The following is a 13,953-nucleotide window of genomic DNA, read 5'->3' as shown; positions in this document are numbered from 1 at the left end:
GCGCTTTGCTGCGATCTAGAACAGGGGTGCTCAACTCGTCCTCAAGCCTCCCTCCCAACAGGTCAGGTTTTCAGGATATCCCTGCTTCAGCACAGGTGGCTCAATCAGCCCCAGCTTCAGCACAGGTGGTTCAATCAGTCCCTGCGTCAGCACAGGTGGCTCAATCACCCCTGCTTCAGCACAGGTGGCTCAATCACCCCTGCTTCAGCACAGGTGGTTCAATCAGTCCCTGCGTCAGCACAGGTGGCTCAATCACCTCTGATTGAGCCACCTGGGCTGAAGCTGGGTTATCCTGAAACCTGACCTGTTGGCGGGGCTTGAGGACAGGCGTTGAGACCCCCTGATCTTGAAGACGCCTGTGTGTAAGAAGAACAGATGTCACACCTCTGCTTTGGTTCTAAGCGGATCCCAGGATTCCCTGTGTTTATGAAGCTGGTGAGCGAGCCATTGTTAGGGAGCGTTTTACAGATGGCAAAGTCGGCACCGCTTTGTGTATTAAAGGTGCGCTTTGTGTATTAAAGGTGCGCTTTGTGTATTAAAGGTGCGCTTTGTGTATTAACGGTGCGTTTTGTATATTAAAGGTGCGCTTTGTATATTAAAGGTACGTTTTGTGTATTAAAGGTGCGCTTTGTGTATTAAAGGTGCGCTTTGTGTATTAACGGTGCGCTTTGTGTATTAAAGGTGCGCTTTGTGTATTAAATGTGCGCTTTGTGTATTAAAGGTGCGCTTTGTGTATTAAAGGTGCGCTTTGTGTATTAAAGGTGCGCTTTGTGTATTAAAGGTGCGCTTTGTGTATTAAAGGTGCGCTTTGTGTATTAAAGGTGCGCTTTGTGTATTAAAGATGCGCTTTGTGTATTAAAGGTGCGCTTTGTGTATTAAAGGTGCGCTTTGTCTATTAAAGGTGCGCTTTGTTTATTAAAGGTGCGCTTTGTGTATTAAAGGTGCGCTTTGTGTATTAAAGGTGCGTTTTGTAAATCTTTTCGGCAATTCCTTTGCAGAGTTGTGTTAAATATGACACGACCAGCCTTTTATTGGGATTGAAGCAATGCTTACAATGCAGAAATGCTTATTGCACGGTTTTGACACAGTATATTTTAAGAACCGTTTTCTTACCAATTAGAGTATTATTTAGAAAAAAAGAATCATTTTACAACATTGAACTTCCACATTTTATTGGCAGAAATATTTGAAAAGGGATTCTTTTGTTTCTGTCATGGTAGCATGAAATAGTGTTGATTATTTGTACGGTTTTGTCTGTTACTTTGACCTATTATTATAGAAATGTTCCGTTTGTTAGGATAGGATTAAATATATATATATTAGCAGGCACCCTAGGTGTTATGCAAAAAATAGCAAAAGATTAATGCAAAAAGATAAACCTTTCAGCTCTCCAAAGAGCTGAGAGCTTATACATTGTCCTTTTTACATGAAATGTTTGCTATTTCTGCAGAATACCTGCAATCACTTCCTTGTATTCGAAATCTTTTTGTCGTTTAATGCACCGGGCAGTGTACTGTTCTTAGTGGAGTGCCACTAAACCTGTTGATATATATATATATATATATATATATATATATATATATATATATATATATATATAAAAACAACATTACCATTCTCTCGTCCGGTAAAGAAAGACTGCACTCGGTTCAGTAATCATGAAAAACTGTATTGGGCATCTGAATAAAAAAGATAAGTCACCCAATCCGACGTTTCGGTCCTGGAATAGGACCTTTCTCAAGGGGGTGCCTGATTACTGAACCGAGTGCAGTCTTTCTTTACCGGACGAGAGAATGGTAATGTTGTTTTTCTATTATTTGAGACTAGCACCTGTCTATATGAACCAGTACATTGAGTGCAAGCTGTGATGTTTGTTTTTATATATATATATACAGTGCTTGACAAATTACCCAAAAATCTACTCGCCAAACCAAAAAATCTACTTGCCACCTAGTCCCGCCCTGCTTGGGCGGCCATGAGGAGGTTGCCACGGGGTCAAATCCAGTCGCCACAGGCCTATAGGTGAATGGATTTGTCGAACACTGTATATATATATATATATATATATACACACATATATATATATTCCAATGGTATATTTTTATGAAGCAGCCCTCGTTGCATGGGACTGCATTGTCAATTCCTATTAATTTCAATATTACATCTTCTTCTTTTTTTTTTTTGCACGGCATTAAATAACTGATTCTACCTCTGTGGGAATCGCTCCCCGCTGCAAGCTCTGCGTGTGCTACTGTGAGGTCACAGAATGGACCAGCGAGCGCTACTTCGGGTCATTGTAACGGAGCGCTGGAGGGGAAACTGCACCGGCTTCTCACATATAGGAAAACTGACCGTTTATCTTTCCACGTCCCATTCACTTGTGTTGGGGTGAGGGGACATTTTTTGGGGGAGAGGGGACATTTTTTGGGGGAGAGACGGTTATAACCATGCTACATTTTGCCGTGAGTTATGAGGGATCGTCTTATACACAGGGGGGCTTGGCTGGCATGCACATGGGGGCTTGTTGGCTTATATACAGTGACGTTTCCTGAGTACATTCAGCACAGAAACCATTAACCCCTTCAGTTGTGGAAAGCCAGCAGGGCATTGCGCAGTAAAGACCCCCCCCCCCCCCCCACACCCCTCCAGGTCATTACATGAGACATGTCACTTTGTGCATTGTAACCTCCGGACTGGGTTACATGGTGACATTGCTGTGACTATAAAACGCAGAATAGCACATTGCAGGGACTTGAAATGTTGACTTTTTTGTTAACTTCATTCAAACGGCATATTTCGTGTGTCCCCCCCCTGATTTCTATGAGATCATTCCTACATTTGGAAGAATACTGCCTGGGTGTCTTCACTTTACCTCACACGGTCATTGTGTTATACAGGGTTTTTCAAACCCTTCCTCGCCCCTCACGGCTGCACCATGTTTCTGAGGCGGCCCCTAACATGTATGCTAAACAAATAAAGGGCTTTCACATGGAAGTGCTTTGGTTATTCGCAAAACCCGGGGTGGGTCGCGAGGAGAGGTGTGACAAACACTGCTGTGATAGGTGACCCTACCTCAGTGTTACAGGGGCTGGCTCGGGCCTGGGCGCTAGGAACGGGAGATATACGTAAGCAGAGCCAGTCCCTTATAATCTCATCACTTTATTTTATATTCAATATTATTCTTTTGATATAAATTGCGATTTAATTTGAACTTTGTTCCATTTTAAAGGTGTAATGCATAAATCCCAATTGATTTCATGGACGGGAGGTTTAATATGGCTTTTTATGCTGTCTACAGTGATTCTTATCATTGTTTTTTTTACTCTGTAGTACTCCACACTCCATAAAAATCTTCTTATAGTTTTTCTTCTTTTTTTGTGGGGGGGCATAAAATGGCTGCCATTTCCTAATGAATGAATGATTAAGTGGGTGACTGTATTTTCTAGAGCAGGGGTAGACAACTCAATTTCTCAAGGGCCACCAACATGTCAGGTTTTCAGGATATCCCTGCTTCAGCACAGGTGGCTCAGTGTGTTTAACTGTACTGCCTGTGCAGAAGCAGAGATATCCTTAAAACCTGACCTGTTGGTGGCCCTTGAGGAATGCAGTTGGCCGCTCCTGTTCTGGAGTTTTGAAAGCAGATAATGAAACAGCAGTGACTATTTTTTTTGTGGGATTACACCTTTAAGAACAAATGTAGGACTTGCTTTTAATAAATGTGTAGTTTGCACATGTAACCTTTTATTGCTGGGAGGATCACAGGTCCCATTACAGAGCCGAGAGCTGCAGGTCCCGCTGGCATTGAGGTGGTTAAACAGGCATGTCACTGTATTGATGCAATAGGCAAATAATAATAATATAGATTAGATAATATTTGCGTTTCCTTGTTGTGGTACCAGTGACTGGTACAGAATTTACACACAGAATTGACCCTATTGTGTAACCTGATTTTGTTGTGTTTGGCAGTTTTATTATATTTAATTTTTCAATAAAGGTTTTACCACCTGAGTCACTTGTTCTATGTTATGATGTGTGAAGCGCTCAATGGAATCTGCACATAGAGAGATCCCTGGTTTGCTTTCATACTTGTCTTGTTATTGAACATCATACACACTGCAGGCTCGCCCCGGTTCTGTTCACTCTCAGTGAGTCCAACATACACACTGCAGGCTCGCCCCGGTTCTGTTCACTCTCAGTGAGTCCAACATACACACTGCAGGCTTGACCCGGTTCTGTTCACTCTGTGAGTCCGACATACACACTGCAGGCTCACCCCGGTTCTGTTCACTCTCAGTGAGTCCAACATACACACTGCAGGCTCGCCCCGGTTCTGTTCACTCTCAGTGAGTTCAACATACACACTGCAGACTTGCCGCGGTTCTGTTCACTCTCAGTGAGTCCAACATACACACTGCAGGCTCGCCCCGGTTCTGTTCACTCTCAGTGAGTCCAACATACACACTGCGGGCTCGCCCCGGTTCTGTTCACTCTCAGTGAGTCCAACATACACACTGCAGACTTGCCGCGGTTCTGTTCACTCTCAGTGAGTCCAACATACACACTGCGGGCTCGCCCCGGTTCTGTTCACTCTCAGTGAGTCCGACATACACACTGCAGGCTCGCCCCGGTTCTGTTCACTCTCAGTGAGTCCGACATACACACTGCAGGCTCGCCCCGGTTCTGTTCACTCTGTGAGTCCGACATACACACTGCAGGCTCGCCCCGGTTCTGTTCACTCTCAGTGAGTTCATCATACACACTGCAGGCTCGCCCTGGTTCTGTTCACTCTCAGTGAGTTCAACATACACACTGCAGGCTCGCCCCGGTTCTGTTCACTCTCTGTGAGTTCAACATACACACTGCAGGCTCGCCGCGGTTCTGTTCACTCTCTGTGAGTTCAACATACACACTGCAGGCTCGCCCCGGTTCTGTTCACTCTGTGAGTCCGACATACACACTGCAGGCTCGCCCCGGTTCTGTTCACTCTGTGAGTCCGACATACACACTGCGGGCTCGCCCCGGTTCTGTTCACTCTGTGAGTCCGACATACACACTGCAGGCTCGCCCCGGTTCTGTTCACTCTGTGAGTCTGACATACACACTGCAGGCTCGCCCCGGTTCTGTTCACTCTCAGTGAGTCCAACATACACACTGCAGGCTCGTCCCGGTTCTGTTCACTCTCAGTGAGTCCGACATACACACTGCGGGCTCGCCCCGGTTCTGTTCACTCTGTGAGTCCGACATACACACTGCAGGCTCGCCCCGGTTCTGTTCACGCTCTGTGAGTCCGACATACACACTGCAGGCATGCCCCGGTTCTGTTCACTCTCAGTGAGTCCAACATACACACTGCGGGCTCGCCCCGGTTCTGTTCACTCTGTGAGTCCGACATACACACTGCAGGCTCGCCCCGGTTCTGTTCACGCTCTGTGAGTCCGACATACACACTGCAGGCATGCCCCGGTTCTGTTCACTCTCAGTGAGTCCAACATACACACTGCGGGCTCGCCCCGGTTCTGTTCACTCTGTGAGTCCGACATACACACTGCAGGCTCGCCCCGGTTCTGTTCACTCTCAGTGAGTCCGACATACACACTGTGGGCTCGCCCCGGTTCTGTTCACTCTGTGAGTCCGACATACATACTGCAGGCTCGCCACGGTTCTGTTCACTCTCAGTGAGTCCAACATACACACTGCAGGCTTGCCGCGGTTCTGTTCACTCTCAGTGAGTCCAACATACACACTGCAGGCTCGCCCCGGTTCTGTTCACTCTCAGTGAATCCAATTTACACATTGTGGGATCGCCCCGGTTCTGTTCACTCTCTGCGAGTCCAACATACACACTGCAGGCTCACCCTGGTTCTGTTCACTCTCAGTGAGTCCGACATACACATTGTGGGATCGACTCGGTTCTGTTCACTCTCAGTGAGTCCAACATACACACTGCAGGCTCGCCCCGGTTCTGTTCGCTTTCAGCGAGTCCGACTCACATTGGAAAGCATTCTTATAGATGGAAGACAGTCAGTCACTGTGGGGCAGTCTCATTCACTAGAGGGGGCACTCATCTATTTCATCACTGTCTCATTCACATAAGGACAGTCTCATTTACTGAATGACAGTCTCATCTATTTCACGGCAGTCTCATTCACAACAGGGCGGTCTCATTTACTAATGGACAGTCTAAATCACTAGAGGACAGTCTCATTCACAACAGGAAAGACTCATTCACTTAAGGACAGTCTTTTCCACAACAGGGCAGTCTCATTTACTGATTGACTGTACCATCCATTTCAGAGCAGTCTCATTCACCACAGTGCAGTCCAATTCACAACAGGGCAGTCTTGTTCACTGGAGGGCTGTCTAATTAATTCCAGGGCAGTCTTGTTCATTGCAGGGCTGTCTAATTCATTCCAGGGCAGTCTTGTTCACTGGAGGGCTGTCTAATTCATTCCAGGGCAGTCTTGTTGCCTGGAGGGCTGTCTAATTCATTCCAGGGCAGTCTTGTTCACTGGAGGGCTGTCTAATTCATTCCAGGGCAGTCTTGTTCACTGGAGGGCAGTAACATTCTGTTGTGGAATGTCTGGTCGCTTGCAGGCGACTCACACATTGGAAGGAACTCCCAAACATTGAGGGACACTCACTCATTCTCACTCATTCTCAGCACCACGGGTCTCACACAGAACTGAATCTATCCCTTATTTAAAAGATCATTTATTTCCGTTTTCTCAGTGTTTAAATTTAATTCCCCCCCTTTAATATGGGCATCAATAAAATCCACACTGATAAGTAATTAGCTAAGTGCCGATCGATCCGTTCTCCTGTGATCGATCGGTGAAAGATTCGGCTCGGGGGTTAATTAAATGGCTGCCAGTGCAGCAGAAGAGGACCAAAGATGCAAAGTTCTGTGGGGAAGATCATGTGACCAGGCAGTCACTAGATACAATGGGTGCACTGCTAGAGAGAGGGCAGTGCTCAAAAAGGGGTGTGCCAGAGCCTGTTTCGGAAGAGGAAGGGGATGTGACATTGCAAATGGTTGCTATAGAAACAAAAATGCATGTTGCATTATAATACATTAAAAAATGTCATTGAGTTGTTTTTTTTAATTCTACAAGTATTTTCTCATAGTACAGATCTAATCTATTAAAAAAACCACACAGGATATTGCTTGGGCTGCAGCTTTAAAACCTGGCAGTGAGTCCCGAGTCCGCAGAGTACAGCACATTATATAACACATTATGTAACACGCTCCAGGCCTCCATCAGCCAGGGACCCACTGCGGTATAATCCCCAATCCCGCGTCCCCCACACACGTTCCCCGCTGGAGGTGCCAGCAGAAGAATCACACATTGAAACACACAGCCTCCTACACTGAAAACAGACACTTGTACAGGGCACGTTGTATTTACTGAGGGAGGCTCTGCTAGAAATCAGTGCTGGTAGGGATTTACATCTTTCACGGGAATCCATTGTTGTCCCCAAGTGTCTGCTCTTATGAAGAAAAATACTTCAAGAACACCCCCCACCCACACACACACACTCCTAACTCCTCCAAAAACACACACACACACACACACACACACACACACACACACACACACACACACACACACACACACACACACACACACACACACACACACACACACACACACACACACTCCTAACTCCTCCAAAAACACACACACACACACACACACACACACACACACACACACACACACACACACACACACACACACACACACACACACACACACACACACACACACACACACACACACACACACACACCACACACACACTCCTAACTCCTCCAAACAAATACACACACACACACACACACACACACACACACACAGACACACACACACACACACACACACACACACACACACACACACACACACACACACACACACACACACACACACACACACACACACACACACACACACACACACACACACACACACACACACACACTCCTAACTCCTCCAAACAAACACACACACACACACACAGACACACACACACACACACACACACACACACACACACACACACACACACACACACACACACACACACACACACACACACACACACACACACACACACACACACACACTCCTAACTCCTCCAAAAACACACACACACACACACACACACACACACACACACACACACACACACACACACACACACACACACACACACACACACACACACTCCTAACTCCTCCAAACAAACAAACACACACACACACACACACACACACACACACACACACACACACACACACACACACACACACACACACACACACACACACACACACACACACACACACACACACACAGACACAAACACAAACACAAACACAAACACACACACACACACACTCCTAACTCCTCCAAATACACCCCCCCACACATCCACCTTAGGCTACGCTTATAGTGCCGGCGACGTCACGCTACTGTTGCTGGAAAAATCAAATTTAGATGACTTCCAGCGATCGCAACCAAGTCGTCGCTCCGTCACGTCGCGCTTACTATAAGCGCACGTGGCGGCTGCAATGCATTTGTTTTGACGCGCTGTCGCAGTCGCTGGCACTATAAGCGCAGCCTAGCTCCTCCAAATACACACACTCCTAACTCCTCCAAATACACACACAGCTTGCAGTCACATTGTCCTTGGTTGAATAATATTCAAGCTGGAGCAAAACTAAAACTCCCAGCATCCCTTGCTCCTAAGTAAAGGGAGCAGAGATTTTCCCTGGGACCAGTACAGAATAGCCTGAGTCAGTGTTTTTCAGCAGGGGTTCCCCGGGCACCCCTAAAAGGTTCCCTGCAGTTTACAGGTCATTTAAAAATTGTACCCAATACATGAGAATTTAAAATGCATTGGATCTCAGATGCACCATTAGAGAGGGTCGCTGTTCCTCAGAACTTCACCCAAAAAAGGTAGGAAGCCACAGGTCCGGGTATTACTGGGGGTGGGAAGCTGCGTGTTGAGGTGTTCGGACATGTATAGTAACATTCAGTATTGATTTATGGTGCAGCACACACGGGCTTTCCCCGTGTTCCTAATACAAGCGGCAGAGACACACTAAGAAGTAAGAGAGATGTCAGATTGCTGGTTGGGGTCTGTTGGTTTCCTGACAGTGACACAGATTCCCATTTAACATTGTTCCGTTCCATATAAATTCATGTCACTTTCACTGAGCATCCCGCTTTGCTGGAGGAGGCCCCACAAACGGATAACTGATGTGTGCATGTATATCTTTATTTATATAGCGCCCTCCAGGCGCACCGCACGTCACAGCGCGTCACAGCAGTAATGCACATTACATAATAATATAACACGTAGAGGGAATAAGCGCTTCAGGCATGAAAGTAACATAGGAAAGGGAGTCCCTGCCCCGAAGAGCTTACAATCTAAGTAGGATGAACTTACAGGGACAGGAGTAGGGTGTTATGTAAGTGCGTCTGCAGGGGGCCAAGGTCAGTGCATCCGAGATGTAAAGTATCAGCCCGCGGAGCTACTCATATGCTTCGTTACAGAGGTGTGTTTTAAGAAAGGTCCAAAAGTGGATAGAGAGGGTGCTAGTCGGGTATTGAGGGGAAGGACATTCCAGAGGTGTGGGGCAGTCAGTGAGAAAGGTTTAAGGCGGGAGAGGGCTTTAGATACAAAGGGGGTAGAGAGAAGGCATCCTTGAGCCGAACGCAAGAGTCGGGATGGTGCATAACGAGAAATTAGGGCTGAGATGTAAGGAGGGGCAGAAGAGTGTAAGGCTTTAAACGTGAGGAGGAGAATGTGTGTGATACAGGGTTTAATTGGGAGTCTAGAAGGGAGGAAAAAAATCAGCGCAAAAAGACACTGAGTGAAAAAATGTGCAGTGACTCAAAAGAATATAAGTACGACCATGAGCGAGAGGGCAGCTCCGGAAGACTCTTTCCAGGGGTCTCGATAACGAGCAAAAACGCGGATCCTGGAGTGGAAATGTCCTCAGGTACACATAAAAAGGGGGAAAAATAGTGACGCTAGCTCGGTGGCGCGGAAGTGACGCCGCTCGCGTGCAGCGGGAAGAGAGGGGGGTGGACTGCTCGAGCTCCAGGATGGCTTTGAATGTAGGCCCCTGGGTGGTCCTACCGCCTGTATGTCTCTGCATCCTGACGTGCATTATATATTACCTGTGCATGAGTAACACGTATACTGCGCTGTTTCTCACCCCCCTTTTATTGTATTCAGGGGTTTTCCAGGCGTTCTGCTGTTCGCTGTTGGTATGTAGATAGGTTTTTACTCTAAAGCGCTCATGTGAACTGTCCGCCAGGCGAGTGGCCACAACATCCGTCCATTTCTAATTGTCCACGTTTACACATTTATCCACATTTACCACACTTTGTAGCACTATTGTGTCTTCCTATGTTTTCCCCCTTTTCCTATGCACCCGAGGATATTTCCACTCCGAGATTTCTGTTTTTGCTTATAAATTATATATACACAATAGTAGGTCAAATAAACATATCTAACATTAACTTTTATCATTAAACAACATATTCTAATCACTTAAAAAAAAATAATATATATTTGTTGCAGTGTTTCAGCCATTTTTTGATCTGTGAGTATTACACATGTTATGAAAGGGTTAATTCACGCACAGAGTCCACTCATTCACACAAGACCTTTCCGTTTCCCTTGTAAGCTATTTGGAGAAATGCTCCTCCGGGTTAGAAGTGAGGAAGGGCGGCTTTCTGCCGGCGCTATGGTGCCGGTATTAGCATAATGTTAACGGTACCGGAGGTCTCGGGATCACCGCTGGTAGGTAGCGTGCTCATTACCATATGATTTGCATGGGAAGGTGCCCTAGGTCTGCTGAAATGCACGATCCCCGTATTTGCTTTGAGGATATGCGTTACGGGCCTGGATATGGGAAAATGAGATCATGTCACCTTCACAAATGAACGACCTTCTGAGGATCTACCTCAAGGAGAAATCAAGGCCCAGATTACTAAACAGTGCTAAGCCATGGGGCGCCTTGTGACTCATTCAGATGAACTGGCTGTAACATGCCTTCTGGCTTAGCATCACTTAGTAAATACAGTACATACAGTAAATACAGCACAACATGATTCCGGAGGTATCACAGACCTCTGAAGAAGTTTTCACGATCCACGTAATCTCTTCCAATGTAACCAATAATTGTAAATGTTCCTTTTTTTTTAGATATTACAATGACTAATGTCCCAGTTACAATAGCTTAACATGTTCTGTATTGTACATGGAGCAGTGATGGTTGTAGGAATATTTTAATACTAAAGCCCCTGATTCAGAAGATTCTTTTTACACTAATTTTGATATTCCTGTGTAACCCTTCAGTACACAGAATGCATGGAGGTTAGATATTTTAGTATGTATGTATATTTTTATTCAGCGCTTCACACAGAATACAGTACCTGGGAATAATAATACAATAAGCACAGCAAAGTCAGACAATAGGAAAGGAAATCCCTGCCCCGGAGAGCTTACAATCTAAGTGGTATGATGGGAGAGTTACAGAGACAACAGGTGAGGGAGTAAGTGCTGTAGATGGCAGTGCTTGGCCACAATGGGTGGTAGGAGTGACTGAGTGTGGGACAATAGCCATGAGTGCAGGTTATTGGGGTGCTTGGTTTGTGGGGCAAGTTTTAAGGTTAGTCAGTATTAAATCAGAAGGTTAACACCATTAGCAGGGGGAAGAGATGGCAGGGACGCATGGGTGAGAGCAGGTGTGTTTATGGCTGGTCCAGGATTAGGAGAGATATCCCCAGCAGCAGAAAGACGTAGAAAGAGGGGGTGAATAAAGGATTTGTGGGGGTGCTTTTTATTGAGGGGTAAAGAAGTGGTTGGGAAAGAGGTGTATACATAATGGTGCAGTGTATGGGCACAGACATAGGCGGAGGGGAGGAGTGCTGAAGAAATGTGTATAGGAGGGGAGTGGGGAAGTTGGAGAGAACTGAAACGTTTACAAAATAGTGAGGAAACAGCAAACAGAAAAAGCAACAGGGAGGGCATAATGAGATGCAGGAGGAGAGACTTCCCAGGTACTGCAGGATAGGAAGAGTGCAAATTATCACAGCATTTAGAAAGTCACATTCTCACAGCTGCAAAAGTTGTTGTTGTGCAGAGTCCAGATCTTCTTGTAGTCTTCACCTCCAATTCCAACTCCAATACTAACTCTACAGACACTTTATATGTGACACAGCCATGATAAACTGACTTAAATACTCTAAACACATTCACTGGACTAATAATTAAGGGAGGAGGTTGCCTATTCTACTCAGACAGATATACAGTACCAAGGAGTTGTGAATTACTGTAGATAAGTTCTGTTGCAATGGGGGTTAAATTGATAGGAGAATTCTAGACACTTTATATGTGACACTTAAGAAGTTACACAACCATGTGTATTTTTAATGTGGGTGTTAAAGGAGCAATCCCAGCAATATCCCACATGTTATTTTGAAATAAATCAGTTCTGTATAATACTTAAAACATTTTTTTTAATTAAACTCTTAATGCCATTTTAATGAGTTTTAAAATACTGAGCATCCTTTGATTTCTGTAGCAGGTTTTAGCACCTCCCTCCCAGCATTGCAAGATCTCTGTAACACTTTCCTGTTTGTGATAATGTTGCCAATATTCCCAGCAGTTTGAGCTGCAAGCTGTAACAATAGACAATGTTACTTTAGTAATTTAAGGATACCTTGTAGCTGCTGAGTTACACTGACTGAAGGATTGATTGAAACTGAAAGGTGGCAGTTTAGTAAACCCTGGGAAGCCGGATTGTGCTGATCGATCACAGGAGAACGAATTGATCGGCAGCTTAGGTAAGTAGTTTTCAATAAAGGTTATCAAAGGTTGCGTATATTAAAAACAAATTTTTTTTAAAGTGCTGCTCGGACTCCCTCTTTACGGACGTTGTAAGGGGTTGTTAAACCCAAATATAATTCAGTTCATGCCCTTCCCAAGTTCATCCTGTGAGGTCGGTTCTAGAAGTTAGACTTGGTTCTAGAGCTGCCAATGTGTTACACAGAGTGATGGCTATTGCCACACTAACATTATGCGGGGGATGAATCTCGTACAAACAAACAATAAGTGAAATGTAGCTGTAAACACATAAAAAGCTAACATTTTATCAATGGCAGAAAAATAAAGCGTTACTTATTTGCACAAAGCTGAAATAATGTAGCCCAGCAAATGATCTGCTTGATTAATCGTTCTGCGAGCTCCCATCGATCAGCGAACATGTTCTCACAAAGCTTCTCCCCCCCCCCCCACACTCTGTCCTCAGTTGGAGAATTAAGTAATTGCTTTAGAGATTTGAAACAACTGCTAAGGTTTGAGTGTAACAACAATAAGCGGAACATATTCCAATAACAAATCACATTTGTCTGCAGGAAACTCTCGCTTAAATCAATTTTAGCCCATTTCTACTCTCATATATCTGAAATTCTTTTTTTTTGTTGTTGTTTTGTTATTAGGAATAGATTAATTACAGAGCTGCTACACTGGGGTTATTTAAAGATAGCTGCGTGATTGCAGTGCAAACCAGCTTTGGGGGCCAATGTACCTGTACATTCCATCCCATAGCTACTTTGGCGTAAGCAGCCAGCACGAGAAGCGATAACAAGTCCCTTTCTGCTCCTCTGTACAGTACATACAAACCTGCTGTAATGAGTTTCATGTTTTGTAACGCGGATTGGCTGCATTAAGCCATTCTACAGAATGGAATCCATGTTCGAATTGTGGTTCTTTGCTGGCAGAGGGATTAGGGAAGTTTTACTTTGTATTGTGGTGAAAGCAACAAAATCCAAGTTAATTGTTCAAAAGAAACATTGTTCATGCAAAAATTGTGCAACCCCCCAGAAAACATCAAGAACAAAGTATCAGAGCAGGCGTCTGCTTCATCAT

The sequence above is a fragment of the Ascaphus truei genome, chromosome 12 (assembly GCF_040206685.1).
Source record: "Ascaphus truei isolate aAscTru1 chromosome 12, aAscTru1.hap1, whole genome shotgun sequence".
NCBI lineage: Eukaryota > Metazoa > Chordata > Amphibia > Anura > Ascaphidae > Ascaphus > Ascaphus truei.
Note: the sequence above shows the minus strand (reverse complement) of the source record.